Source organism: Passer montanus, unplaced genomic scaffold, assembly GCF_014805655.1.
Source record: "Passer montanus isolate IOZ18808 unplaced genomic scaffold, ASM1480565v1 scaffold72, whole genome shotgun sequence".
Taxonomy (NCBI): Eukaryota; Metazoa; Chordata; class Aves; order Passeriformes; family Passeridae; genus Passer; species Passer montanus.
Window position 1 is genome coordinate 2,822,673 of NW_024372370.1, and position 26,569 is coordinate 2,849,241.

General features: G+C 40.1%; 1 protein-coding gene across 9 annotated transcripts in view; it reads right to left on the bottom strand.

The window, feature by feature from the left end:
- Positions 1-26,569, bottom strand: part of MBNL2 (muscleblind like splicing regulator 2) — a 106,717-nt gene that overhangs the window by 79,789 nt on the left and 359 nt on the right. The window contains exon 1 of one of the 9 annotated variants that reach the window (XM_039730491.1): positions 26,206-26,492. The exons of 7 other annotated variants lie outside the window; for them this stretch is intronic. The gene's annotated coding sequence lies outside the window, so the exon portion shown is untranslated. Of the gene's footprint in view, positions 1-10,175; positions 10,399-26,205; positions 26,493-26,569 lie in introns of those variants that run through there. One more of the 9 variants, XM_039730490.1, reaches the window with a different exon arrangement.

Below are 26,569 nucleotides of genomic sequence, written 5' to 3' on the forward strand. Positions count from 1 at the left end.
GCCCAAAAAGCTCCCACCCGTTGCCACTTGAAGAAAGTTACTTTTCAACTCAGTTTCATTTTAGAGAGTAACTTCTTTTCTTATATTTTTTTTTCATTTACAACTAACAGGAGATAAAGTACTTAAACACAGAAAGGCTACACAGAAATCAACTTCGAAAATTTATTGGCCTACAGTAAGGACACTGTATGAGTTCACACTCATTATTCTATCATGTGTATAGTTCATTTGTCTGCAACAGTAAGTGGAAATAAACTACATTCAGGTTTCTGTCAGGGGGAAAAAAATCCCAAACTACAACAATAATCTCCAGCCAGTATCTTTCAAGAGCAACTTCAACATATGGAGCCTTGGTTTTAATTTCTCTTAGCTTAAAAATTGAAAAGGGCATTTAGGCAGCTATACAGATTAGGCAGTGTTAGCCTATGTCTCAGAACTAGGCATGTCCTTACCTTAAATCAAAAATTTTCTCAATATTCAAATTACAGCTTCTATTTTAACTCAGCTACTTATTGTGAAGAGAGCAGTAGGAAAAAAATAAATTGAAAAATCAAGTGCTTTCATGCTTTGACACAATGAATTGCAATGTTTTGCAGTGAAAACTGAACACATTTCCTATTAAATGGTTTGAGCTCTCTTCCAGTCTTTTTTCTACTGTCTCTGCTTACTGGTAACTGCAGAGATTTCCCTGTCCTACTGGCAATGGCAGAACAGGTAAGCACAGCCTGGCATTTTTGAAAGACAATGTCAAAACTTCTGTGTTACAAAGCTAATATTATTTGGTCTAATAAATAACATCATCACCATCTCCCAGAGATTAAAAAAAACCTTATATAAACACAAGAAGTGGATTGTTTCTGTTATGCTTACACATATTTCTATTCCAGAAACAAGTTTTCAAAAATTACTTAAAATGTGTTTTGAATGTGCCCCATTTTAGTGCAATATTTGCTCAGCTTGTGAATAAGAGATTTTACAACTTCTAACCTTCAGCCTGTACACAGCATTTCCAGGATAAAACAGGTGAGACATAAAATCAAACCATACCAGAAAATAATACCCAAACTAAAAAAAAAAAAACAAAACCCAAAAAAAACCCCCAAAAAACCAAAAAAAACCAACCTCACTCTCAGTCAAAGTTATGCCCTCTAGTAATCCTCCACAACTTTATGGGATGGAAAGTTTGCACTACCAATATTTGGCTTTCACAGAGATAACCACTTTATAGCAATGCATAGGTTCTAGAAATCCTGAAAGACTATTTGAACGGCTCTTCTCCACATTGATCCTTCTGCCCACCACCTGAAAGAACAGAAACCATGGTACCACTTTATAGCAATTGTACAGGACTGTCCGCTATAAAAAAAAACCAACTCCTGCCCACCAAAATACAAAAAAACCCCAACAAATAAAAACCAAAATAACCAACCAACCAAAAACCCCAAAAAACCAAACAAAAAAAAATCACAAACAAAAAACCCCCACAAAAAATCCAAAAAACAAAAAACCAAACCAAGCCCACTAGCCCCCACCAAAAAACACCACAAAAAAAATTATACTCTGAAAAGACAGAAAAGAGAGGGACAACAAAGATGCAGTGGTATTCTAGCTCTATGCTTTCTTACAACAAAAGCTCACTTAATTTACATACTGGGGAGTGGTCAGTTTAGTTCCTATGGTTCTGTAAAGTTGAATGGAAATCCACAATTTAAGGCCCCATATTTTTTCACCACATGAACAAAGCCCATCAGGAAAACACTTAAAGAATAATATTGCATGGTGTTTCCTAAATTTCCTAACTGCAAAACTGGAGTCAAAATAGCCACACAAATTTAAAAAAAAGTAATTTGAAATCAGAAAAGTAGAAACCTGTCCACAAATTTTAATGTCCTCTTTCAAGAAAATAATTTTTACCTTCCAGTGAAGCACTTCAAACATTACGATCATCACATATACCTTTCCCCTAAGTGAAAAGTACGCTGATGTTGTGGTGATTGGAGACCCAGATGGCTTATCTTCACCCAAGGTGATAGCCCAGGTGGTTATCTTCACCAAAGCAAAACATTACTTTTAATTTCATTTTAATTTTTAATTTAATTCAATTTAATTTCATTTCTCTTTAAGGAAAAAAAAATCTGCCAAAAAACCCCCATACCAAACCATCACCACCTTATCCTGATTCCTATTACAAGAATCTTCAAGTTAAAGAAGAGAAGATACTGCAGCACAGTTATCTCCTGCCCATTTCACTGGAAATCTGAAAACATTAAGTTCATTTCATAAAACCTTATCACCTACAAGTATGTTTACAAGCAACTGTCAGTTTTCATTCAGAAGTACAATTCTGACAATGGTAGGGCAAAGCTAGGAATTACAAAATCTAAAGGCTCAAAATTAAGCAAAATGAAAGCAAATTAATCATCTCATCTTTGTAACCTGATGATGTTTGTGGAACCCAGTTATCATGACGACTTAGGCCTCATGGATGTTAAAGAAATTTAATTTAAAAGAGCAGCAAGAAGTGCTAAGCATTTGCAGACAGCATGAAGACTAAAGTCAGAGCAGAAGTTCACCACAAACTCACAAGATTAAATATCATGTTTTACTTCTAATAATATACTGTAATTTTTATAATTAGGTTTGCCAAGAGAGTTTCCTTCTCTGTTTCATAACAATAGCCATAACCAAAAAGACAGTTCGCAGTTAACATAAAATTTTTGCGAAGTCATACCTGAAGCCAGCTGTGAGGAGTTACAAAAGGATCTCATGATAATGAGTTCACTGGGTGATAAAATGACATCAGTTTTAACATAAAGATAGGCACAGTAATGCAGATGAGGGGGAAAACAGACAAATAATGAATAGCAAACACACAACACTAGGTTTCAAGAAGACACTGCTACAGAGGAAAGACCATGCGGACATTAGAGGCAATTCCATGAAGACTTCTGCAAAACATTCAGCAGCTGATGGAGGATAAAACAAGCAGAACATTTGGCACTATCAAAGGAAAACAAAAAAGAATTACACTAGTGTGTACAGACATGGAGTATGTAACTCTGGAATGATAAAAGAGTGAGAGAGAACAGTAACAGCACCATCAGCACTGCGGAAAGGCTTACATGTACAAAGAGGCAACTGCAAGGCTTTTGACAACAGAAAGAATACAAAATTCATGTAGACTGATGATGAGGATCACCACATTTTGACTAGGAGGCAGGGAGAGTTCAGTCATTTACCAGGGGGGAAGCCATGGAAAAGACAGCTGGTTTTGCACACAGCAAACAGCACAAGGGTGAAGTTAAACAGCAGATGATGTCAAAAGAAAGTCAAAAATACCAGTAAGTTAAAAAATAACTTTTTAATTAAAAATCAGATTATTTAAATAGTAATCAGAATTAACAATGGCTATTATTGGCCATAATCTGGCCCTCCTCAGAAAGCTTCTCACCCCGGTAGCTCAAGCCATGCACCAGTCAAGGCACTGCCATCTTCTGCCTTCTTCATCTTTGGAAGGCAGCACCTTACAAGCGACCTAGTTCTGCAACCAAGACTGGCTACAAATCCATAATAGTCATCAGAAGCAACAATGGCTACTATGTCTGAGAAGGAAAGCCCTCCTCAGAAAGCTTCTCACCCCTGGTAGCTCAAGCCATGCACCAGTCAAGGCACTGCCATCTTCTGCCTTCTTCATCTTTGGAAGGCAGCACCTTACAAGCGACCTAGTTCTGCAACCAAGACTGGCTACAAATCCATAGGGACACACTGATCCTCAAGCCCCATTGCAAGAAACTCAACATTTTCATCCCCTAACAAGCAAATGTATTTCAGAGATGACAGACTCATCCCACCTAGCTTTGAGCACTTAAATGAGTCACTGGTGACCAAAAAGCACTATCTCCTTCACCCTCCTTGTGCCAAAGGGGAGACAAGCACCTGGGGCCACCATGAAGCCACCAACCTGACTGGACAGACACATGCCCACATGGACCAGCAGATGGATTGTGCCACTGCCTCTGCACTCCAGAGGAAAGATTTACCAACTTGAGACAGCAAACAAACCCAAGCACCAACATATTTGCTCTCAGGCCTTACTCTCTCGCCTTCCACTTGTGTCCTCCTCCTCAAGAAACTGGGGAAAGAAGCTGGGACAGAACCAGAGTGAAAAAGCAGAGAGGTGAGAGGGACTGTATCCCTCCTGCCCTACAGAAGCGTCCAACCAATTCTAGCTCCACAGATGAGGTCCAGGATACAGATGCAGTTACAGGTATCACTCTCCAGCTCCTCCCACCAGGAGGGATGTTGTGGCTTCTTACCACTTAGGACCTTTTACACCAGGGATTAAGCTGAAGGCTTGTTCCCCGCTGGCATTTCGACTTCAAAGAGCTGCTACTGTGGATACTAAAGCCTTTGAAAGTGGCCTTGCTGCACAGTCCTGAGCATTAAATGAGGTCTTTAAAAAAAAGGAGGGGGGGAAAAGTGGAAAGTGCCCTGGCTTTATAAACACATCAGTGGGGCTACTTTCAAAGCCTTTTATGCCATCTACAATGTGACAGAGAAAATCTTAGAGTTTTTAGCCACCACCACCCCAACTTCCTTAAAATTATGGCAATAAAATAATCCATCCCCAAACTGTTTCCCAGCGTTAGCAGCGGGGAACTAAAATACACGAGGGAATTGTAAAAAAAAAACCACACACAAAGCAAAAAAGTTTTTAAAGACAAGCGCTAGACTCCAGGACAGCGGCGCGCCGTGCTGCCAGAGCATGTTCAGCATGCCAATAAGGACTGCAGCACTGCAATCCCCAGCACCAGCAGCCCACGCACCGGCGTCCTCCTCTGCAAAAGCCTCCTGCCAGCTGGAGGAGGTGCCCCAGGCCACACCACTTTTTGGCTACGGGGTGAGGAGATGAAGGTGAGAAAGCTGGCATTGGTCTCCTCACGGCAGAGAGACGCTGTAGCAGGGAATGCTGTGCCACAGGTGAACACAGCCATCAGAGAAATCCCACACGTGTTATCACAGCCTTTTAAGTAAATAAGAGCGAGGCAGTGCTAAAGTCCTGAATCATTAACTGGGTGCAGAGGTATGCTCCTGCCAGCAGCGAGCCTGCCTGTCCTGCCAGGGGCACTGCCAGAGGGGTCTGCTGACAAACCAAGGCAGCTCTAGGCTTGAAATATGCATACAGCTGCTGATGACAGCACTGCAGATAGTCTGAAAAGTGGAAGCAAATACCCAAAAATATTTAAATGGATTAAAATAGGGCTTTGCCAGTGCTACAAGGACTTTACCCACCTCAGCATTAGCAGGAGTGCCCCACAGAGAGCTACCAAAGGACACTGTGAAGGCACAAACCTGACATGCTGAAACCCAGCATTGAAACATCATCCTTCTGAACAACGGGAAAAAAATGGAAAACTTGTCTCTTGGAAATTGTAGGTTAGTTTCAGACTAATTTCAAAACACTGCCTATGGCACCTATAAAGTACGTAAGTCATGACAGACTCAGAAAACTAGGGGCTGGGGGACTGTGCCATTTAACATGCCTGAAGTATATATAACAGAGCAGTAGGGTAAAAAAACCCAAAACAACAACATAAAATTTCTCAGAAACTCAAGTTAAAAAGTATTCAGTCTGGATAGGAGTGAACACTAGAGGGTTAAAAAACCAAAAATTTATTTGCCAGGCCTCTTAAAAGCGATCATACACAAAAACTGTACTGAAAAGCTGCTTTCAGAATTCTCATGGAAAAAAAGAAAAAAGGCATTTCTAACCAAATCCTAGCTTTCTCCTTCCATAAAACTACCACAGGTAAACCTTCCTGCATTTTTCCTTACTTGCACTCTCTAATCCTGCCTACTGTCAGAGGTGCTGTATTCCCTGCAGGAGACAAGACTTTACAGCTCATGAACCTCCAGACTGACCTTGTCTCTATTTATGAGCTCAGCAATGTATGATACCCAGATCTTCCCAAAACACCTCCAAAATGTTGATCATCCACTCAGAAACTGATGAAAAAAATAATTATCTAAAATAGAAAAAATTAATAGACTCTGATATGAACCATCTGCTCCTACTTCTTGATCCACTTCTTTATGCAATATCACTTAATCCCTCCCACTGTCTTTATTAGCTATTGTTTTTGTAGTACAAATATCACAAAGATGAAAAAAAAAAATTATGAGTGTGTGCATATTATGTGTGTGTGTATGTATTCATGGACATATATCTAGGTAGGAAAAGAAGGGAGAAAAAAGAGGGAAAAAAAGAAAATAACTAATAAAAATAGTGTAAACCTCTGTGTTTACCAATTTGTTTACAGCTGAGCTCTTCTAGCTGGCAAAGATTCAGGTATCACAAGCCCACCGGGTCCTTTGCCAGACTTACGACTCCAGGAATCCTACAAGTCTTCTGCAGTAGCAGCAAACTACTACAGTAGCAGCAGGAATCCTACAAGTCTTCTGCAGAAGCAGCAAACTGCACACTGGCAGTTCTCAACAGCTTTAGTCATCATCTGTAGCACAAAGAGTCCCCTACATAATTAGTATTTCTTTGTGTTAGTTATAAGGATTTTGCATATAATCCCCTGTTAGGTATGCTCTTCAATCTTCACAGCCCCAGACTTTTCCTTTTTTAGCACGCCTGAAATACGGAACTAAGAACTTGACGTTGCCAGCTTTACTGGGGAGAGAGCTCGGTGTGTTAACGGCCCGGTTAGAAAAGAACAATAAAAAATTGTGGTGATTAAGAAGTTGAAAGATTCTAGAAAGGAGATGCATAACTTCCTTCTCCTCGTGCACTCTCTACTCCAAATTGAGCCAAAAAGTCTGGTTTTAAAAGAAGACTTTTTAAAAAAAGAAGACTCTATTTATTAATAACCAACAACTGTCGCTGCATTTGCTAATAATGTATAAGGAGATTAGTTTAATTAGTCAAACAGTTAATACTGCTATTATTTGAACTAGTTTTAAGCACTGACACTCTCTTGAAATGAGTTTTATTTTCCTCAGGCTATAATTTCAGCCTGTTTACAGACCAGTTACATAGCACTGGTGCACATTAGTTAACCATAATACATTGTATTAAACACATCAAATTTGCTTCACAATCAAAGGTTTTAAAAAGACAATACATACTAACCAACTTTTTTCAAAGTGATTTAGTTATCTTTTGCTAAATTTTTTTATCTTTTTTCATAAAAAGAGGGAACAAATAATTTGACTTAAAAAAACCTGTTTCTTCCCTGGAAGAGAAACAACAATCCTCAAAGTCAGAAATTCCTAGCACGGTATCACTAATAGCTATCATGTGAAATTTAAATATTAGCAATGTGTTAAAACTGTATGCAAAATAATTCATTTCAATTAAACACTCTATTTTTCATCTCTCAGTATAATAAAAGTGGAATATTTTACAGAGATTTTACAAATAAACACAGTACAGATTACTTCTGACATATTTTTGAGCAACAGAGAAGATAATTCATTCACAGCTGAGCTGATACCTGAGTGCCAGAAATCCCACGCAACATTAAGAGCCATTTTTCTTGCTCAGAAAAAAAAAAATGGTAGCACATAATTATCTCACACTTCTGTAAAATGTACACTTACAAATTAAGAAGTTGATTTGCCTTTATAAATGCTCTATTGTCAAGCACTATACTTCAGGACCTTTAACTCATTATAATAAATTCTATCTTAGGAAAACAGAGCAATTCTAAACAAAGTAAATATTCCTTGAAAATAGACAGACTGCAGTCAGAAGGTTACCACACTAATAGCTCTGATGAAATATACAGAGCGATTAAGCAGAAAAGATATTACTAAATTAAATAGGCACCAGAATCTGATCTGAAATACTTTTAATACCAAATAAATGTAAATACAGAATATTTACTGCCACCTCTACTCTGTAAGCTGAAGGTTCATTTACCTAATCATACAAAGTAGTAGTATATATATGCACCTTGACCAGGAAATATTTTTTTAATCCTTTTGTCATTTGACTGTCTGTCAGTAGTTTGATACAAACTACTTGACTAAGTGATGAATGCAAATTTTCACTTTGGCAGTCAGGCATAACAAGATAACTCCAGATACTGTGATCTACAAGGTACGGAAACCAGACACTGAAATTTTCTGAAAGTAAGAGATTGTCTCAAAACAGGAAACTGAAAAGTTTTCTCTGAGACCTATGCATGAAAACAGTTTTATTTGCAAAAACTAAATATTTGTCTCATATTTTACAGAGAAATCTCTTGAAAAAGATTATTTTACTCACTTGCTTCTAATTATCAGTCTTTGCCTCACATGCTTAACACAGTCTGCACACAAACAACACATTTAAGCATCAATAGTGATAGAGAGTTAAACATATGTATCCATACCCTATGGATTTATAATAATAACGCTCTACATCCTGACACTTGTTTCATTTGTTAGCAGATCTTGAAATTCTCAAAAGACACAAGGCTGTTTTGACTTAGAAGACTGTAGCCTTCAAAAATAACTGGTTCATGAACTGAGTATGTGTCAACAACCCAGCCACAGGTCACCAGCAAGTACTTGGCCAGGGAGCAGGGAAGTCGTATCAACCTTCCCTGAGCAGAGTCAGCTGTGAGGAGGTGGGAGGTGACATTTTGGGAGTTCTGAGTACATGTCCTGTACTTCTCCTTGAAAAATGGGAGGGGCAATGGACAGTAGGTCTATGGATAGTTGGGCTAGAAGGGCCTACTTGCCACAATACTGTTAAAACTTGTGTAACTCATTCCTAGGATGAAGGAAATCTTGAAACTTTTCCCCTAAAGTTACACCACTGAAAGGTTTTTTTAGGCAGCAAAAGGTTCTTCTACCTGATTTCTCTTTAAGAAATTGATCTTTAGTCTTCCTCAGTACATACACTTATTTTATCTATCAACATCCTAGCTGAATATAAGTATGCACTGTACATGGCTATTATAAAATAAGTAAGAATGCAACATTTTCTTATTTTAGCAATGGGTAATCTTAGGGAAAAAAAAATTTTAAACCCAACTATAGTATATACTGCACATATAAACCATGCTGCTGTAACACAACTGAAGTCAGCATGTTAATTTGGGTCACTAACTAGGTGACATCCTGAAAGGAACTGAGCACCATCAATACATATGGCAGTGTGAGAAAGTTGAAAAGGCTTCAGCATATAACAGGATATGGTAATGTTCTCAGAGCCCTCCTGCAACACGATGGTAAAGTTTGCTTTCTATCTAATAAATAATAAAAACAATTGAAAACTACTCTATTCTTCCAGAATTTTACAGACTTCTGCTCTCTCTAGAGTATTTAACATAAATCTTCTTCATTCCTTACTGAGGCTCCTCCTCTGGCAGAAAGTTGATGTGCCTTAGCACAGTGAAATCATTGCTCTGAAAGCCAGCCTGCTCATTAAATTATTCTGCTAGCTGCGTGTTCTCTCATTAAAAATGTATAAAGATCAGATAATTGCAGCACATATTATTAACCTTGTTTTCCTTGTTTTCATGTACAGGTTCTGTTTTGCTGCCTAGACAAAGACTTGAAAAGGGCAGTTTTCTGCAATAAACTACCATAAGCTAAACTACAATATGAAAAATTTCCCCAGATTTCATTGAAGAGCACAAGGAATCACAGCACAGTCAAAAAACCCCATACTTTCATAACAGGGTAAAATACTCTAATCTTGTTGTATACACCTTCAAATCTAAAACAGGCAGTCTTGGCTTCAGTTAAAGCTTCTGATAGGGAATTATTTAGATCAGCCAGTCTAATTCACCTAAATCTTCGAACATAGCTGCTATAAACTTCACAGATTTCCAGGTTGACTCCTTCTCCTTCTTAAAGCCAGGCTGCACTTCCAGACAACAACCCAGCTAAAAATCCAATTAGGGTAGCAGCACTTCTGAAACACACTGACCTATTTCTTTTTTTTACTTGTTTTAATATGCATATACTCATGTTCTATTTCTGAAGAGAGCTATTTACACTGGAAATTAATACCCTTTGAAAACAAGTTACCATAAAATCCACCTATTTCACTCAAATAGAATCCATTCACGAGAGAAACAATGTTTCCCCGACTCCCCCGAGCAACACATCCAGTATGCAGTATACTGCAGCAAACTCTTGAAACATTCGATAAAAGACAACAATCCTCCTACCTTGTTTAGCCCTGTCTATTCGACACATTCCCAACGTGAACAGGAACATCTGATATAAACAAACAGCCGCATCTTCCCCATCGCATCATGGTAACTAATTCTCACACCAAACGATGAGCAGCCTGTAATGTTTTGGGTTTGTTTTTTTTTTTCCTCAGAAAGCCTTGTGACTTATCGGGGGATTTTTCCTCAGATGATGAAGCAGACACAGCCTAAACTCTGTTGCTGAAAGACTGCAGCCCTTCCTTCTCACAGAGCCCTCCCAGCATATGGCAGCCAATCACACCCAGCTTCGTCAGCCCTACTGCTCTTAAACTGATCCTAACGGGATGATTGACACAGCAACACAGCACTTCTAATGTGTAAAAACAATGCATCCATACCAATGAACCAGGAATTTCCCTCGCACAGGGAAGGAGTTTTACTGGTGAGGCAAAGCGATAGCTCCATGAAATAACACACACAGCAAAAGCAAACAATTCCCTTTCCCCCCACTGCAACAGCAGCTTCAGCATTTCTTGCACAAGGATTTTCAAAGCTTTTGCCATTCGTAAATGTGTGCACAAACATTTCTGAAACCGCAAAACTGCAGTGGTGCTGTTTTGTGTGTAAAGGTGAGACATGCACCATAATAAATCAAACCATCTGTCTTTTATTTTAACATGCAGCCAAAACATGCCCCGATTCAGGCAGTAATATTCTCATTTTAATACTGCATAATCTTATGTGCAGTGTCTGCATTTAACAGCAATACACCCATAACATCTTTTTGATTATTTCAGACCGGTTGTTAGGGACTGCAGGTATGGGATGCTTCTCAACGAAAATGCAATCTATATGATGGTGTTTTAATTCACATCCATGGCAGACAAATCCCATCAGCAGCATCTAAACTGAAGTCCATGCAATTAGCTTGCAACTGATGTTCATTTATGTCAGGGTTCTGGCATAAGGACTACGATACCAGTTGCCATTTTCAAGTCAAGCTGTGGGCAGCTCAACACGCTTGGTACACAAGGTCTGCTGTCAACCAGTTTTACAATAAATTTTTCTAAAGTTTTAAAACAAGAGAACAAAGCAGCCAAGGATTATTAAACAAGAGTTGCAATTAAGAAAAACACAAAAAGGAGCTTAAGCTGAAAGTCATTCTTTATCCAAAAAGGGATAAAGACTGCAGTGCAACAGTACTTTAGGCAGCAGTTTAGGCAATTCAAGCCATTACACAAAAAATGTGTAAAATGTGTATAAAATGCCACTAAAAGTTTAGAAATATGAATAGACAAGAGGAAAACAAAGCTCTCATTCACTGGCAGTTCTGTCCCAAGGCCCCATTGTTTCCTGTGGACTATTTTGCATATTATAAACACAGCTTCCCAAAAATCCATTATTCCTCTATCCAGCAAGCAGCAACTCTCCTTTGGGCTCCAACATCTCCCACACAATTTGTGAAAACCCTCCCCTTCCAGGCATGGCTGAAATGTGTTCTTGCCAAGAAGGTTCCTGCTAGCCAGCCCTTACTTTCTGTTCAATCACCCCCTCCATTCTTCTTTATTCTGCGCTATATAAAAAAAAAACAATAAAAAACAACCCTCCTTAAAAAAAATAAATCCAAACAAATGGCTGATTCTGGTGGGTTCAAGAGACCCTGGGACCCTGGGGACAAGGGTGGTAACTCCACCCATTATTAAGACAGCTTGGTGCATCTCGTCAGGATTTTCCACATTCTTTTGACTCTGCCAAACTTGAGCTGCCCTTGTTAAAAATTTTCCATGCTGGACATCTGCTGCAGGATTTATTGACTTTTCTGCCAAAACACAGTTTGCCTATTTCTGAGATAACCTAGACAGAAACATGTTGCTCTGCCATGCTTGTAACTCACTGAGGAACTCTGGCTCCTCTGCCCACGTTGGGGCAGCTTTCAAATTTGGCAAAGTGTTGATCCCTTGCTTTTTTGATGTTGTTTTTCAGGGGGTATTTTTAATATATTGAGGGGGTTTTATATGTTTTGCTATGCATATGAAAATATTTTCCTATTTGACAAAGCTTTAAAACCTGCTAATATTCAGCTGACTCACAGCATCTTTTTAATTTTTATTTCTGATCCCTACAGTGCAAATCTCGGAAAGTGCTCTGCAGTAAGCGTCTGACTCCTTCAGCCATCCGTCCATATGCGGCTGGAAAGGCACCAGCCCCACAGTGCGACTGAGCATGTAATGGGCTCAAGTTACAGGAGATTAGCAGGATTTCCCCTGTAACTGCTGCTCCCATCTGCCAGAGACCAGACATTGGAGCTGACAGCAGGAAGACAACCTCAGAGCCTGTTGCTCTCGTGACCCTTCGGCTGGTGCCCCACGGACGTGCGCAAGACAAGCCCTTCAGAGCGCCGCACAGGGGATTGTCAGAAAGGTCAGCTGGCCAAAACACACCACGAGGCCGGGCAGAAAAGGGAGAGAGGGATGAGAGGGAAAGGGAGGAATAGATGCGAGAGCCAGAGCCTGGCTGGTCTAGTCGAGCAGGTTACAGCACAGAGGAAGATGGTGCCCTTGCCAGACAAGGCAGAGTAGGCAGCACCAGCCAGCAGGAGCCGGCCGCCCTCTCCACAGACCCATGTTCATCCATACCACAGCCCCACCAAGAGCTTCTGTGGCCCATTAGTTTGCTCCAAAAGAGGGAGGAAACTTGCAGCTTCCCACAACTCTTCCCACTAACACAACCCCTGAAAAGGCACAGGTTCGGCACTGCCTGTACAACCCAATTTCTTGTGCCACTGCTTCATAGTGCACACACTGGTCTCTAGCCACTGCAGAGCTTTAACTGCAGTAAAACGGGGCTGTGGTGCTTCCATCTGCCAGAGACCAGACATTGGAGCTGACAGCAGGAAGACAGCATTCCTAGGACTCCCAAACCACAAACACAAAACTAGCAGCCACACACCCATCCAGATCCTCATGTTGGTTATTATGTTACAGATTCTCCCATGACAAAGGATCAGAAGATCCTTGACTCAATTGGGAGCACTGATAATACATCACATCCCATTTGCGAACCCTTTAGACCCATCAAAAAACTCAAGAGAAAATATATGCTCTTGAACCCTTTAGGTAAGACCCATCAAAAAACTCAAGAGAAAATATATGCTCTTTCTCAAAAATGGCACCTGAGTAGTACCATAGTAAGGCATGACTTCATGGACTGCAAAAAAAAAAAAACAAAAAAAAAAAACCAAATAAAAAAATAATTGCTCTGTACAGTGAGGAGTGAGTAGTTCTCAAATGGAGATGTACCCATGTACCCATTAATTTTTCACATCAGTTACAAAGAAAAAGGCCAGAAATTCAATTTTCACTCTGATTTATACAACTATATTATGTATTTAATTGCAAAACAATATCATCTTACAGAAGCTGAGAAATTCACATGTCAAACTCAACAAAGAATAACAAAGGTAAATTCCCAACTCAAAAAATGCCATCTGCTGTGCCTGATATGCTCCTGTAATTAATGAATCAACGGAAAAATGCTTCTATCAGTGACTATTAGACACAATTTTCTGAATGGTCTTGATACAACTTTTGGAGAAAAGTGAACTATTTTGGAAGTACTAAAGAGGAGGAGAACTGAAAAATGCAGAACCCACGCAGTTATTTTTCCTTCCTTACTCTTGAATCACAGCAATTAGGTCTAATTCCAGAAACAACAAAACTTGTCAATTTAAAGGGAGTTTTGCAAGAAGGGTGGAACATATGGAACACTAGCACTGAAGTCACCAAGCAATTGATGTGATATTCAGTTGCAGCTGACTGATGATTTTGAGCTGTGCCTAAAAGACCTATGGCAACAGTGATGTTTTGGTAAGTTTGCCAATGACAAAAAGAACTGTAAAACTATTTCCTGTGTCAGTAATAGACTCTTCCCTTAGTAACTTCCCACAACTGTTACTACAAGCAAAATTCAGCTTTGGTAGCTATGGTCTGAATGACAGCATAAAGAAAAGTCAAAGCAGCTGCCAAGTTTTTAAAACTAGGCACTCCTGCATAATACCACTGATGCCAGCTTTTGCAAAATACCTCAATCTCTATATTGGGGCTGAAGGGATGGTGGAAATCATTATTAAGTTAAAAATTTAGAGAGTAATATCAAAATTCCAAATTACTAACTGGGAACAGGTTCTGAAAGGATGGGTCTAATTTTTCTTTTAAAAACAGGCTTATCACAAGAACTAACTCTGGCTTTTCAACTGTTTTAACTTCCTACCTCCCAGACATCCCAACATCTCCCTAACCTAGGAAAACTGGAGATTGTGCACAGAAAGGAAAACAGACTATTCTATTTTCATCATATATATGCTGAGAGAAATATAAAATGGAAATGCTCCACAGAAGCGAGCACATATCCATGTTACATGTTAGGAATCAATCTTACCAAAATTAAGGTGGCTCCTGGAGGCTTTCCAAATGCTCTCTCTCCTTCCGCTGCTTGCACAAGGAGTTTAAGCCATGTCTAAATTGTGAGATCCAAACACATGGATTCAGGCACACATCCAGTCTGCATCCTGACTTTATTTTAGGATGACACCAATTCCCCATCGGGATGAAAACTAAGTACATGTGCACAATTCCTTTAGAGGGTGGTTCCAGTTGGGAAGGGTGATGAAGGCATCAGCCAGAGAAGAACTGCAGTTCAGTCCAACCAGGCTTTTGTAGCTGAATGTTTGAGACACATACACAAGGTGCCATGGAGAGCTGATCTGCCTCAGGATTGTAGCCTTATGCACTTAGCTTGAAATACATTTGACCAAATATAAACAACCACATTTCACTGAGTCACTTCTACTCCCCCTCTCTCTTTATAGTCACTGAAGAGAAATAGGCATTTGTGGGCTGTGATTCATCCTATCCCGAAGTAGCTATTCTAAGAGATTCCATCATATCCTAAAAGCATCTGTGTTTCTGTATTGGTTACCTGAGATGGTCACCCTTAGGCTTTTTCTATCATGTCCTTCATTAAACATGTAGGAGATGAAATCTTACTACAGAAGAAGCCTTATTACGAACATAAATATTTAGATATTTCAGTTACACACACTGGACAGCACTTTAGATTTTCAAAATCAGTTCAAATAACTAAAGACATTAGCATAGAGCTAAAGGACACCTGTATTTTGACAATGTACAGTTACAGCTTTGGTGTAAATCCTCAGCTTGCCATAAGCATGTTCCAGCTATGTTGCTATATAAGCTACATAAGCTTGTTCTCTAAGCTATGCTGAACATGTTCCAGGTTTTTTTTCCCCTGACTGAACAGCAATCTTTGCACTCACTCACGCTTTCCTCCTCTGAACAACTGATGGACACAAATTAACCTAAGAAGAGTGAACCGGGATTCTCCTCTTGATTTTCTTTTTTGTTTTGGAAGGGGACATTTTTGGGGAGACGGAAGGGTGGTAAAATAACCATTATCTTGCTGACTCTATAAGGCAGATACTATAAACTGGCAAAATAATAAGCTCAGAAAAATAAATTGGCAAACCACCTACACTGCCTTACTCTTAGAACACTGACTTATGCAAAAGTTTTTTCAGGAAAGTGATTCTGTTTTTCTTCATGACAGCTGAATAAAAAGCCATTTTCAGTTTGCTCATCTGAAACACCAAATCATAGAAGTATTAAAATGTTAAAATTGAAATTTTAATCATACAAACTCAGATAGATATCTAGTTTCTTCTAGATGGCCTAGGGAATTTCTGTTGGCATTCAGTGGCCATCGCTGGAAGGACCGGGTTACTGGTATGTCTTATATTTGCCAGTCCCACACAGATGTCCCAGATATAAAATTGTCTAGTGCCATTTTAGATACCATATATTTAGATACCTGTACCCATCCATAAATGCAACCATTTCTTCAGAAATATTCCTATCAGAACAGATCTTCCCAAATCTTCCAGCAGAATGTAAAAGGGTTATATACAGAACAGAAACCCTTTATCATCAGCTGCTGAACCCTGTCCAGAATATGTTTTATGAATCACAAGGAATCACAGTGTAAAAGTACGAGCACTATTTAAGCCAGAAACATGTATCATAAATTCAAGATAAATCTCTCTCTGCTAACTGACTTCATGGCCCCCTAATTTGTACAATACATGCCACAGCCAGGAACTTACCTGATGGAAGCCTCCTGAGCCTTTGACTTCAGCTGAAATAAACACCAAATTCTTAAACCTTCACAAAAATGTATTGCAAATCCACGTGGTTAGGAAGAATGCTTCCCAAATGTGTCAAATTAAGAAGAAAGTGAGTGTTGTACCTTTAAGTTTTTAATACTCAATTGGAAACAATGCAAAGGTGTAATCCAGCACTACCCACTAATGCATAAATCATCTCTAGTGAGATCCCCATGTATTGGGAAGTTCTTCCATTGCTGATAAAAACATGCTCCTTCCTCCTCAGACCCCTCCATGACTAATTTCCTCCATACCCATTGTTCTGGCCTCAGATTTGGAGTAGTTCCTATTCAAACCCACAACAGGAAGAAACCATTTGATAAATCACCTTTTCATAAAACCTACTAACCTCAGCCACAAAATCACGCGGGCATCGGAAAACCCTCTTGTGTTTCAAGGAATGTAGTGGAGGATGCATACACTAAACTTCTGCCCCTTATCTTGGAGATTTCCAACATACTGAGAAGACACAGGAGCAAGAGTTGACCTCCAAGAAGCTTGTAAATGACTAAAATTAGTACTTCATGTAACTATATGAGAGATGTATTCCAAGTAAATTTTCTACATGCAAACCCAGTATTTTTTAAATCTATGAAGATTCAGTTATCAGCCTCAAATATATTTGAAATCCTGCATATAATTCAAGCAATGGCTTCAAACAATACATCTTTAAATGAGTGATGTAATGTTAACTCTCTAATTATCCTTTAAATCAAAAGCTCTATTTTATTAATCCATTATAAACCCAAAGGGAAAAAATGCTACTGAAACTGAGCTACATTTTGAATTTTCCCATCTTCAATTAGCACAAAAATAATTCAACTTGCTCTTTCTAATTCATTAAAATTACAGTATTGTTTTGGCACACTACTGCAATACAGGTGTAAAACAACCTAATTTAAGAGGTGATGCTGCCTCCCATTTCTCTACAAGCTGTCTCTTAACAGCCTGAGTCTGTAGGGTAGATGCTCAGGGGCATGCAGCAAAATCAGCAAGCAATCTCCACTGTAAGCAGAGAAAATAGGCTCCAGGAAACTTCACAGAAAATGAAAGCCAATTGGATAATTTTTGTTTTTTAAAATCAGTAAGAGCAGCTTTCAATCCCTCACCCTTTTACAGCAATTAATAACCCACACATGTAAGAGCAGAGGACTCTATATAATTAAAAAAGCATTACTTTGGCAAGAAGAGAGGGCCTGGAGTATGTAAGTGCAGGGTTTTATTTCTTTCTGTGAAGTATGGATGACAGGTAGGAGAAAGCTATGCCAAGTGAACTGTTGGCAAGCAACTAGTCTTTTGGTTAACAGGCAGCTCTGTTTTGTGAAGTCTATGAGTTTGTGTTCACTTAGGCAAGCTTTTCTTTAAACATTAGACTTAGATGCATTCAGTCATGAGTTTTGCACCAAATTTCCATTTGCACCTCAAAAGAGGTTGCTTTGTTTCGGCTTGTTTTCTGATTACTGTGAAGTGTCAGGAACACTTTGTTGTATAATGCTTTTAAACATTACATGTGGATCTTTGCCTAATTACTCTGCCACAAAATACTAGATACATGAACATGAACCTTCAGTTTTCCCAAATGTCATGTAGCAGAAACCAAGAAATAAGTAACTGTAAACACAAAGAGAAACAAGAATTGTTTTCACATAGAAAAAAATAAACAAACAAGTATGAGTAATGCAGGGCAAGAAACAAGGTCCTCTAGCAGAAGCACTGTGTGGGATAAAATGGCATCCAACAGCATGACCTCTGAAAACGGCATGTTTCAAGTAGCACATGTCAATATTTAATCCCACCACCAGAAAAATGAAGTAAATTACAGAAAAAAATGCCTCAAAAATCAAAATGCATACAGCACTTCATTCACCAGAGATCCAAAGAAGGAACGGAGAGTTTATTTGTAGGGAAATGTCTATAAAGGGATTCTTTCTAAAGCTTTCTAACACAGCTACTTTACCCATTCTGTATTTTTCTCCAACTCTCCTTTTCCTCTTGCTCTCAAAAAAAAAAGGCTATAAATTGACAAGACCATTCATTTGGCTGTTCCCCCTCATATCAGTTCTAATAATGATAAAATACAACCACTAACATATTAGTAGAGCCACAATAAGGTTAGAATATATCCTGTCTGCTACTTTTGGCTTACTTAAAGGTCGTACTACTAAGGAAAGGGGAATGCAGGGAAAAAATACAAGATGAAAATTGCATAGGTCTTTTGCTGTGGGGTGTATAGTCTTATAAACTTACGATTTTAAACTAAATTTCACTGCAGACCACCTGCCCTTTTGGGAACTGTAATGCCACCTCATCCCCCAAAGCTATCTTCAGCAGACCCATGAGGAGAGGTTTGCCTGTTAGGGCAGGATTGTATTAACCAGCAAAGAGTTCTGTCCCTTCCTTCAGGGACAGGTAAGAACAAAAGAAACCTGTTGACAAAAATATTCTGCTGGTCCTCAGGCCATAAATAATAACAACAATACTAATCTAGGTATAGTACACTGAAACATTACTGTATGAACTAAAAAAGCTGTATCGAGGACATGAAAGTAAGTTTACCACCAAGCAACCCACAGTAGCTGGTCAGCTCAGTCCAAAATTGTCTAAAAAATTATTTATTTGAGAAGGAAGGCGGAGGGGAATTTTCTTAGAAACTTGGATTGTGAAGAAACCGAAGGGGCTTTTTTACCTAGTCCAGCTTCTGCCTCAAAAGAAAACTATCATCAAGAGCAGACTGGGTCAGCATTGCTTTTCCTTGGTGAGTCCTGAGAAGCTCAGAAAGCAGATGATACTTGCTCCTCTGGACGATCTGCTGGTGTGCCGCACTACTCTCCTAGTAACAAGATTTTTCCAATATCCAACCTGAATCTCCAAAGAAACAATTGGTTGTCACTCTCCCTTAGTGTCACCTGGCACTACTAAGTACAGTTTGGCCCTACTGTTTTCATAACCATCCTCCAACAGCTGTAACAGCTACAGGACTGTCCCTTGCCTACTTTTCGTCCAAGCAAATAAACCCAGCTCCCTCACCCTAGACGCCTACTCATAAAAGTAACTTTTCAATGGAGCTAGACCTGGCAATGAAACTTCATGTGAGCTAGAAGTATTGCCTTGACAAAATCTGTGACCATGTGCTCAATTAACACTGGATGAACTAGAAAGACTTCTGCTTTTCTCTTCCCTCTACTACTGGCTACATATACAAGGGACTACTACTCAGATGTTTTGCATTTGCTTCTTTTGATTCCTCTTTCTACTGCTGACAGAAAGGATATGTTAAAAGCTCTGCAACCCGTACAGAAATGTCCACAGAATTTCAGACCTTTCTATTTCAGTACTCTCAGATATTTTGCATATTGAATGCACTTCTATTTTACAAAGGTATCTAAAACCAAGCCACCTAACAATAAAAAATGAAGTTACCAGTGCTTATTTTTTATAGGAGTTCTTTATGGGTCCTTTAAAAACCCCCAAATTTTATACAGCTGTTTCCAGTTATGGCCATCTCTAAAGATTTTTTTTTTGAGACAATGTAACTTCAAGAGTACTGGCAACTAAAAAAAAACCAAAAAAAACCCCACAAAAGTCGGGGGGGGGGGGAAGTCAATCAAAAAATCTAACCTTTATGGATATCCATTCATTCTGCTCCTTTTTCAGTCTATTATGCAGAAATCAACAAATAACTAAGAACCCGCTGACAAAATCTTGCTGGAGTAAGCAAAGTGGAACTACAGCAGTTTCAATTATTCTTCCTGTTTAGAAAAGTCATTATCTCAATCCTAAAAGCCTTCTGCACAGTTCTGCACTAATGACATTTTCCCCCACCCCAGTACGTTTCCAGCAGCAGACTCCACCAGGGACTCGGCAGCAGTGGGAACCAGCTCTAGCAGATTAGGAACTGCTCGTACCACGTAAGGAGAAACACTTCAGTCATCTTTGAAATTTGTAAAGAATGGTGTAAGCTTTCCAAAAAGCAAGTACAGTGCTGTAGTAATCCTCCTTTCAGCCCCAGGGCCATCTCCACAATTTAGATGACCAAACTCTTCTGCTGCTTTGTGAGGGAGGAGTATTGAGATCCACCCAGCTCTGGCCTCCAGTTATTGCCACACCATTAGTCAAGTGGCCCTTTTACAGCCCAGGAAGTGGACAGATTTTTCTTTTCCTTTCCTTTAACTCATAACAGCAAGGACAGGTTATTTTAAAATAAAAAATGACTGCCTGAAACCACCAACACCATCTTCTGATGGAATGTGCCTTAATCTTAGCTTTACTCTGCCCTCATCCTTCCTGTCCACACTCACCACAGCTCCCATAGGAGGCATGTCCAGGTCTAACCATTCCCAGGATTCAACAGATTGTGCCTCCAAGACAAATCACTTGCATCTCTTGTGGGACCCAGCAAGCTGAATGACATGGCACACTTCTTTTGCCAAGGTATAAACTGGACTGGGTTTTCCACAGAATTAGAGGGGAAAAAACCAAAGAAATCAGATACTTTCTCGTAGCTTCAAGTAGCAGAAGAAATACACTCCACTACGAGCAGGAAGCAAAGAGCACAAAGCATTATGAAATTAAGTGAATGAATTGAGTAATGTAAGACCTACCTCTAACTGCCAACAGGCAACACACAATCCCGAGAGTGAAATACATGACATGCATTGCATCACCCAAAGCTCTCTCTAGATGAGACATAAATCCCATGTCTTTTTTCCCTGTTCCTCACAATACAGTGTCCAAGACAAGCAGACACCAAGAAGCACTTTGTTCACCTGTTCTGCAAATGTAAAATCTAAGGTGCTTATATTAAAGCATCTTTATTAGATTTCATTAACCTGGAAAGCCAAAGCTAAAATTTATTCACTCAAGTATTACAATAAAGAAACAACTTTAGGAAGGCTAGCATTAATACTATGCAATGAAAGGTAGCAGAATGTCCCAGAATTACAAAGCTTGAGAATTTCAGCAGATACTTTGACACAAGGTTGAACATGATAAAACCCCCAAATCTTGTCTTAAAAAACCTTATTGGCTTTTTTAAGAAAAGCCAATTCCTCATAGTCTTCTTGGCACCTCCACAGATCACACTGGAACAACCTGCAAAGCTGATCATATTTTTGACCTAACACTTGACAGAGAAGTTGAACATTATGGATATCACAACACTACGCAGTTATGGAAAGAGCATTGCCTCATGCAGGAAGTGAAAGCATGGCCAGCTTCCCAGGAACCAGAGAAGGCCTAAACAGAGTAAGGACTGAGAAACTCCAAAATCTTGCAGATCTCATCAACAGCAGCAGGGCAAGGGCCTGAGGGCTCAGAGACCCACACATCAGCCAACAATCAAAACCACAGCCAACTCCTGACAAACACTGCTCCAGTAACATACCCAAAAAATCACCTTGATGTTATCTATCAGTATCTCACCATAGGCATAGGACAGAAACTCAAATGAAGAAATGGCCAATAAATGCTGAATAATCAAAGCCTATGGTAAGGCTTTCCATGCTCAAGGCCTATGACATCCATACAGACATACTGCACAGCAGGGAAATACTCCCCTTTGAGAAGGCCTTGTGCACACTTGGAAAGCCCTCTCAGGAAACAAAACCATGCCTCGCCCATACCCACCAACAGCCAGCTTACACAGCTCAAGCCAACCACATTTAGACATCACCTCATCTTAAAACAGGGTGTCTTTTTTTCTCTGAGACCTACAAATTCAACCATGCTCCTTCCAGTCTGAAATCATTAAAAAAATACTTGGAGAACTTCTTCCTCCTTGAAAATGTAACAGACCTACTACTGCTGAGGAACTTATTGTGGCTATACTGCTCAGAGCACCCACTGGTTAGTGCCAAATCTCCCATTCCTGAAAAAGATAAGCAGCAAAAGCAATTATTGGCCCATTTCAGTAAATCCAATGGTACAGACCAAGGACATCAAACTAGAGAAAGGACCTGGATCTTCCCATATTTCAAATTATCTCTTTTCAGAGGAGGTATGGGATGATATAAACTCAGCCTCACAGATCTCCTTTTTGATACCATCAGCCATGAAATATTTGCCTCTCACCAGGGGGGATACCTCAAAAGGGCCCACAAAAATATAGTTTGGGTGCTTCCTAGATAAACTAGGGGCAATGGAGAAAAGCCAGCAGTAGAAAGGTGCTTCCACATCACCTCTTCCTTCCCCTGTAGAGACCTACAAAGCTCAATTCCCTATACACTACTTTTTAACATCAGTGTCAAACCACCAGGTGAATTAGCCAGCAACAGTCTCAAATTCTGCCAATGTGAAAACACAACAGATCTATTTAACATTCAGCACAAACAACTGCAGCACTATCCAAGCAAGGAGGAATAGCTGAAGTTAAACCTAAACCTGGAATTCAGTGCAGAACAGAGGAAGGCCCTGTCAAGAGTTTGCAGCCACAGACAGATCCTAGGTTTGTTGCTTTAAGATACATGATCCCAGCTGGTCATAGGTCAGAAGTATTTCTGGACTTTACACTGACATTATACTTTCATACTGAAACACTACTCAATAACAGCATTGCTGTCTCATCTCTATCTAGGCAAAGAGTCATCTGTGTCCCCATGGGCAGCCCATGAAGCCTTCCAATCTAGGAAATCCGATTACTCCAGAATGTGTTATGTCCTTCCCTAGGAACATGGCGTGATACCATCATCCTCCCATCTTCCAGGCTGCATCCTACCTGCTATCTTAGAGCTCCCTGAGGCCCCAGCCCTGGGCAGCAGCAGGGCTACCTTGGGCTCTGCAGAGGAACAGCCCCTGACAGTCACCACTGCCATCAGTCCATCAGGCACCCAACGTGTTCTCAACACTATGGCATGCAGCTGCAAGGCAAGATAAACTGTTGAGTTCTTCAGCACTTCAAGATTTTTGAAGAGGCCTACTCTTTCTTCATACCTGTAGTTGATTGAGCCATGTGTTTTTATTCTGAAGCTAGTTGAGTGTTTTGATACTGTGTTTCTCTCAAGCCCTAAGCCAAACGATTGTGTCAAATGCAGTTACCACAAATAATCCAACCACAATGATCAAGACAGCAAAACGCACAGGGAAACAAAGTATCAGCAGTAGAAAAGAAAGAGATTGTTTTTGTTTTTGAAGGTTTATTCATGAGAAATGAGTAACTTGAAACTGAAAAGCATTTTTGATTAACACTCTGCATTGACTTTCATTTCAATGACATTTTAATGAACACTTTCTAAGTAGCTCTACTTGCAAATGAACGTGGGAGAATATTGAAGAAAGGTAATGGGAGGGGAAAAGAATAATCCATCAGTCATTTTATTTCTTAGGTGCCTCTGAGAAAATAAATAATAATTCATCAGGGGAAAAGTGATCCAGCAAAGATTCGACTGTCAAAAGACATCTAGAAAGGAATAATAAGTAGAATGGAAGAGTCTGAATTATGATAGAGGGCTGTGAAGAAAGATACAGTGTGATCTGGAAGCCAATTAGATGACTTTGTAATTCTTCAAAGATGAAGGCAGTATGTTCACATCTGTCCCGAATACTTCAGCCACAGAGAGCTAACAATAAACTGTCAGAAAAAAATTTATAGAAGAGCAGTAAATGTGATTGTAGGACTGGCTGGAGCCATGAGAAGTGAGATTTCTACCCGAGTAACTGACAGCACGAAAATACCTTCTTTGATAACAACTTTAATGTGATTCATAGTTCTTTATTTCTATTTTTATTGCCAGATTCAACAAAATTCAGAAACGCTCAAGTAGAACTATAGTAAGACCCGTGAGGGCCTATTAAAAGGGGAGTGAGGAGTGAAGGCAATATAAACAAGAAAACGGTTTATTCACCTAGCACGGCACGACTTTTAGTGAGAACATGCCACATCTAAATAAATTAGGCTATATAATTCTACTTGGCAGCATAAGGAGTAAAATAATCACATAGTGTTGCTGAGATTCCAAGAGTTACCCAGAGGATGCAAAAAGCTAACACCATCAGGCAGCAATGGGAATACCAATTTAATACACTTTTTCTTTCTTCCTGCCATAAATCAGGACAAAAAGTTAACAGAACTTTTCCCAGTGCTTTGTAACCAAGCTTTTAACCCAAGGAAAAGCAAAACTAAGAAGGTTCCCCAAATGGCAGTCACATGCCATTGGTGGCAGGATTCATGTACTACTTTGCTATGGTTGGTATTAAGTTTAAGAAACCCTAGGAGAAAAAGCATTTAGTACTGCACAGTACAATTCTAGAGACTGCAACCAGCAGAGAAACTGCAGAGCATCTGGAGTATAAGAGATGAAAATTTCACCCACCAAGTGTTAGCAGCAAGTAGACTTTATTTTTAATCTTCTTATGACAACTGTTATTCTATAAAAGCCAAATTTAAGAAAATGATGCTCAGATGAAGATTTCAGCATCACAATCCCAAACATACCAATTCCAAAGATTAGAGATCTTGGCAGGGCTGCTGTTGACTAAACCCAGGCTATGTCTTCAGAGAGAGGGCCATAAATAACAGAGGAGGTACATTTCAGAGGAGAAGATATGTTCAAGTGACCCGTGTTATATCATCCACCCACCTATGTGAACAATGCAGATAGGTACCACTCCTGTGGTGATGGCAGGCATACCACAACAAAACAGCCCATCTCTTCAGCTGCAGGAAACAGGCACCATCCTGCAGCTTACCTTGCATGGACAGACAGACACCCATGCTGTACAAATCACCAGGGTGGCCCACTGCTATTCCAAATTTCACTGACACGGAGATAAGCCATAGCATATGCTTGCAACTATGGCAAGTGCTGAAGACTGGCGTGCCCCGACTGAGAGCTCCAGCCTGTGGCAGAAGTTCTGCTGCTATGATCTCCAACGAGACCCACTGGAGCTGGCACCCCACCACCACCTTATCACTGGAGAGAGAAAGCGCAGGGCTGGCTCTGCCCAGGGGTTCATGCATCCTCTAAAAACATGAGGTTTACAGTGCACAAAAGGGCCTTGTCCACAGTGGGAAAAACTACATCCCTTCCAGCAGCAGTATCAACTGTACTTGACGAATGCAAATAGTATCAGTGCCAAATACAAGCTACAAACTGACATAATTGATGCCGGACCAACTATTTTTTTAACTTGAAATATACTCAGAAACTGTATGAAAGACGCTTTCCACTAGTCCTTGAAAGTAACTTTAGAGCATTTCCCAGAAGAGTTGAAATATGTATTTGGCCCTAAAGCTTACCGCAGGTACCTTTTTCATTTGCACAGCGTGGTACGTGCACACATGAAGTGAAAATAGAGGACAGATGGCTAAATCTATGCATATTTACCAAGGTACGAATACCACGTTAAAATCATAAGTACTAGGCCAAGTCACATGTTTAAAATTAATTACACTTCCGCTACTACCTACAAGTCCACACTGCTTTAAAAATCTACAAGTCTGAACAAGATACGTCAGTGTGACACGATCACTTAAGTATATTAATCCCACATGGATATCCTCTGCAGCTGAATTAAAGGCACACAAGTTATTCCTTGCTACTGCTCAAATACATATTCAGCCACATTACTGCTGTCTGTTTCCCTCCCAGCGGAAATGTAAATATGCCCAAAAGAAAGAGAAAACAAAACATCTGGAAACAGAAGCCTATAGGCAATGTTCTCACAGTTCAAAAAATACGTGTGCATATTCTGTGCACATGCAGACAACTACATATGTACGTACAAGGAATAAGTATATAGGGTATCCACACAAAACCAGGAGTAAGAAAAACATTTGATTTCTGACAGTTTTTCCCCCTCTGTCACACTCACCTTCACGGGTGGCAGTCCCGTGTCGTGTCCCCCCCAGGAACCTGCCCAGCGCTATTCCCCGCTGGCTGCAGCGAGCCCCCGGCGCGGGGATGAAGCGGGCGGGCATGGAGTGGGGAGGGAGGATTTGGAGGAAGCCGCTGGGGCGGCCACGGCCCCACGGGGCCCTTTCCCTTTCCCTTCCAGAAGTAACACAAAGTTATGACTCCCGCTCGCCGCTCTCCCCGCTCGCACGCCGTGCCAAATGCTGAGTTAACAAAACCATAAATCACCGCTGAACCAGACGCGACGGCCCGGCAGCAGCGCCCGCCGCCTCTCGCCCCGTCCCACGCCGCGGCGGCTTCCCCAGGGAAGCCAAGGGGAGGCG